The sequence below is a fragment of the Strongylocentrotus purpuratus genome, unplaced genomic scaffold, assembly GCF_000002235.5.
Source record: "Strongylocentrotus purpuratus isolate Spur 01 unplaced genomic scaffold, Spur_5.0 spur5_scaffold_13, whole genome shotgun sequence".
NCBI lineage: Eukaryota > Metazoa > Echinodermata > Echinoidea > Camarodonta > Strongylocentrotidae > Strongylocentrotus > Strongylocentrotus purpuratus.
In genome coordinates, this window is record NW_022145598.1 from 2,558,625 (window position 1) to 2,564,279 (window position 5,655).

Genomic DNA, 5,655 nt, shown 5'->3' on the forward strand with positions numbered 1-5,655 from the left:
TAATGACTTGATTTTTACAAAATGGCGCCTGGATGACGTCACGATGACCCCATGAACTTGAAAAAGGTTTCGGGAACTTGATATTATAGGGCCTAATGACTATCAGAAATTTGAAGGAATTTGACCAAGTCGATTTCGAGTAAACGTATACACAAAAAAAGTGTACGGAAGAAATAAAAATAAATAAAGAAAGAATAAAGAATAAAGAAAGAAAATTCTAACGAAATCAATAGGTGATCTGTCATCGACAGACCACCTAACTAGAATTTAAATCGTCACGAGGACGATTAAGGTGGTCTGTCTTCAAGTCTTATGATAGATTATAATATTTACTATCTTGAGAAAGGGAGAAGTTATATAGACATGTAAACAATGATGATCGTCATGATGATCATGATGATGATGATCTTGATAGTAATTGTGATGACGATGATGATGATGATGATCATGATGATGTTGATGATTATCATCAACAGACCATGATGACATCAGACTGTAAAAAATGAGAGAACATTTAGATAGTATATAGTCTCAGCTACAACATACTCCAAAATCAACAAAAATCAAGCCGAAATAACGGCGATATTGCTCGCAAAAGACAAGAATGTAGAATCCAGATTTGAGAAAAAGTCATCTCCCATAAGGATTACACGCCAAAAGTAATGGATCAAGTGATAATAGGGTAATATTAAAGTAAATATGGTTGTTTATTACATTATTTGCGATTGTACGTGTTTTAATATTCAAAGGAGATGGTACAGTGAAAGGTCAAAAAGGAAAAAAAGTGAAGAAAAAAAATTGTTGGAAACGCCCGGACTCGAACCAGGGACCTCGAGGTCGGAAGTCAAGTGCGTTACCGATATACCAAAACATTTCCAATAGAGATTACACGTAAACTGAAAACTGAATTCTCAAATCCCACTTTGTAAGTGAAATATGAGCATGATCCCGGCATCTGATCTAAAAATAAAGGGCACATTTGTGATAGCTTATTGTCTCAGCTACAACATACTCAAAGCTCAGCGTAAACAAAGATACAACGACGGAGATATTGCTCGCAAAAGACGAGAATGTAGAATCCAGTTTTGAGAAAAAGTCATGTCCCATAGAGAATACACGCAAAATGTAAAAAATTGACATGCCTCCTTTAATCGCAAAAATACGCCATGATATTTTCATCAAAATGAAAATTCGTGGTGACTGTATTTGTAGAGAATATTCTCAGGTAGAACATATCAAAATTTGAAACAAAATTGATTAATATTTACAGAGATACAATCAATTTTCCAAAAATCTGCTGACGTCATAATATGCAAATTGAAATTTTGAGTTCGGAGGCCATTATGATGACGTCATGAGTTAATTGAGGGTCAAATGAGACATGAAATCATACCTCCAACTCATAATCTATTTAAATATGAAAGAAATTGGGGGTTATCTATCAATTCTGAAGAGTTAAAATGAATTTTGTATAGGCATGTTTTTGCCCATGTATTGTGGATACAGATAGCGCAGGTCGGCGCGTGCGTTCAACTTTGACAGCCGCTAATTGCGGTATTACTGGTCGGAAACAGGTAAACAAGGTATCAAAATGCTTGGAAAAATGTAATAAATATGATAACAGAAAAAATTTGGCGATTCTATGTTGCAAAATGCCAGGACGCGCGGATACGCGCGGAAACGCGCGCGCATAATTACGCGCGCGCAAATTTTGAAAATGCTTAAAATGGCCTGAAACGTATGCAAAATTAATTTGGAACGAATTTGACCATTTTTAAATTTTAATGCGCGCGTACGTGCGCATCGAGGTGCGCGCTCAGAATTTTTTGACATTTTTCGTTGACCTTTGACCTGAAGTTGATGTATACCAAATATGGTTGATTTTTGATAACTCGTTATCGAGATATGATAATGACCTGATTTTTACAAAATGGCGCCTGGATGACGTCACGATGACCCCATGAACTTGAAAAAGTTAATTAGACTTGAAATCATAGGGCTTGATGACTGACAGAAATTCAAAGGAAATTGACCATGTCGATTTCGAGTAAACGTGTGCACAAAAAAGTGTACGGAAGAAATAAAAATAAAGAAAGAAAGAAAGAAAGAAAGAAAGAAAATTCTAGCGAAATCAATAGGTGATCTGTCGTTGACAGACCACCTAATAAAGAATAAAGAAAGAAAATTCTAACGAAATCAATAGGTGATCTGTTTTCAACAGACCACCTAATTACTTGATAGTATAGCTATAACCGTGCCCTTCAAAGCAGGCAATATCGGAGTACTATTTCCTGAGGGCGCAGCCCTGAAAGAAATATGATGGTGTTTAGGACCCTATAGCTCTAGCTTATGTAAAGGTAGCGTATTTTTGTTTTTAAATCAACGTACCTTTAATTGATTTAGATACTGCATTTTGTAAAATATATTAAAAAGAAATATATATATATATATATAATATCAAAAATTGTTCTAAATTGAGCATCAGTTGGTTGGTACTACACTGTTGGTCATAATGGTGGAATAATTATTTTTACCCTAATTTATTGAATGATTTTGACAATGATTTATTCCTTACAGATCTAGATAATAGTATACATTCTCAGATGTTATTGAATGACAATTGGGGAGTGTTTGTTTTGCGTGACTGCTAAAGCATGTGTGTGCTACTATGCTAATCAACTAGGAGACCTACGTCCTTAAATCATAACTGACAGTAATGGGGATTAATGCCTCATAAAAGGGCACTAATATAGCACATCGACACGGTTTTGATCCTAGGGCTCACAGTAACGAGGCCTTTGCTAAGCCAATGAATCATGACTGTACGCAGCGGGGGCTAGGGTACGTCGACGCCCCCACAAAAACAAAAAAACAAAGAAAATGCAATAAGTTTTCAATAATTCATTAGCGAGCTTTAGATTTCGACACCGAACGACCTCGATTACGAGTGACGTCATTGTTATGCTCGTCGTTGAATCCACGTTGGGTCTCCTCTTGCTACACTGTTAAAGGTACTATGTCCCTTTTGCAGCCAACCTCAAATGCTGTAGAACTTTGCAGGAATTATGAATATGTCATGTATGTCATATCTGTGAAATTTAAACGTTAGCAGTGTCCTCATATTCAAATTATGCAAGGAAACCCGTTTACTTGCTAGACTTCACTGTCAGACACTTTTTGAGTGACTGACTGACTTTTTTCTTCTTTGGTAATAACATACAAAGAATTGTAAAGGGTACATGAACATTCGTCTACATCAATAACCCACTTCTTGTGATGGCCAAGATTAAACTGATTGAATCTTTGCGCAGCATAAAACGTATGACCATTCGGTACAATTGTCTGAAGATCAAGACTATTACTTTTGGGCTCTATAGCCCTAAAGTCGATTTGACAACTAATCATCGTTATTTTCACACTTGAAGACATTTTCAAGCCCCACCTTTTTTAGGGAAGTTCTAAATTAGTATTATCTTTCAAATGCAGTTGGAATTTAACTTTTTCATTTTTTTGGCCTGCAAATGGGACATAGTACCTTTAAAACAAGTATTAAAAAACTGCGGGTTAAAAAATTGTTGATTAAAAAACGCTCAACCATGGTTAAAAATGTAGTGTTGATTAAAATTTACTTTTAATCTTGCGTTGGTTAAAAACATTGTTGATCAAAATTATTACTTTTAACCTATATTGGTTAAGTCTAAGTCGTTGGCAAAAATTGTAACCCAGCATCGATTAAAAACAAAATTCCGACAGTAATGATAGCCCCCTTCCGGTTAAAGTTTAATCAATGTTGATTAAAGTACTGGTCACGTGACCCAACGGAACGATATCGAAGCGCGTAGCTAGCGATCGCTCGACATACAAATAAAGTACATGCAAAGTACATGCAGTTTACGCGTGCGACAAAATTAACAATGGAGGTTGTCGCGAGGACCTGAGAAATGGGGGTTTGGACGGTCTTATCTCCGTGTTTTCAGGTAAGAAATTATTTTAATATTATCATCATCAATTCTAAGATTGTAGGGAAGAAGTGAAATAAGGTTCTTGCTCAAATCAAAAACGATTTGTGTCCCTAGGCTGTACGTAGCTCAACCAATGAGTAACATTTTACTTGCACCATGCACCTGGCTCTCGTAAGCACACACACACTCATCAGTCTGCAAGAATCTTCAACCGTGAAGGAGGCAGACCCAATTAAAGAAGGAGAAGTGTAGGCCTATTACGGATCACCTACCCAAATTGCATGCATGAATAATAATCTTATTTTTTAAATCTAATTGTATCTAATTGTTTAAAACAGTTAAATATAAAATAAGATGTCATTATAAAGTGAAACGTCTTCATGCATGCAATTTGGGTAGGTCATCCGTTACACTCACTGGCTGAGCTACAACCTATGGGCCGGGACACAAAGCGTTTATAATTTGAGCAAAATGAACCTTATTTCACTTCTTCCTTCCAATCTTAGCATTGATGATAATCATATTAAACAATTTCTTACCTGCAAACACGAGGATAAGACCTCCAAACCCCCGTAAGTTTAACCAACAGTGGTTATAACTGTAACCAACAACCCACTAAAGTTTAACCAACATCGTGTGAATCAAAAAAGAATTAACCTACAATGGTTACAATTTTAACCAACGACCCATGTAAGTTTAACCAACATCATGTGAATCAGCCCCGAACAGTCAGGAGCGTACGCAGGGGGGGGGGGGGGGGGGGGGGGGGTTTGGGGGTTCAAACCCCCCTTTGGTTGTTGTTGTTTTTATGCCCACGGCTAACCTAAAAAAGGTGACCTTACTCCCCCCCCCCCCCCAACGAAGAAAAATGTCAAATTTGCAAATTTCGAGACCAAAAAAAAAAAAAAAGTGTCCGCTTACCCCCCCCCCCACCCTTCCCACCCCCCCCCACCCTTCCCCCCCCCCCCCCCCCCCCCCCCCCCCCCCCCCCCCCCCAGGGCCATGCATTATGGTTCAAGGCATGCCCATATAGAAGATATTTTTATGTTGGGGGTCGGGACAAAATGCAATGAATTATAGAAAATTGATTGCTTTTTCTTTGTTTTTTTGTTTTTTGTGGGGGCGTCGACGTACCCTAGCGCCCGCTGCGTACAGTCATGATTTATTGGCTAAGCAATGGCCTCGTTACTGTGAGTCCCCAGGATCAAAACCGTGTCGATGAGCTATCTTAGTGCCCTTTTATGAGGCAGTAATCCCCATTACTGTCAGTTATGACTTAAGGACGTAGGTCCCCTAGTTGATTATCATAGTAGCACACACATTCTTTAAGAGTCAAGCAAAACAAACACTCCCCAATTGTCATTCAATAAAATCTGAGAATGTATACTATTATCTAGATCTGTTAGGAATAAATCATTGTCAAAATCATTCAATAAATTGGGGTAAAAATAATTATTCCACCATTATGACCAACAGTGTATTTAGGCTATTTTCCTTCTCTCACTTACTTGTGTAAACTGAGATTTGGTCATCTCCTCCGCACGACTCAAGTCGGTTACCCGGACAGGCTGTGTTACATCTGCTAAATGGAACCTCGAGTACTCTTGCAAAGGACAAATAATCTTCAAGACATGAGCACTGAGAAGTCATTTCACCTAAAACAGCATATATCCCATTAATGCTGCATTCAGCG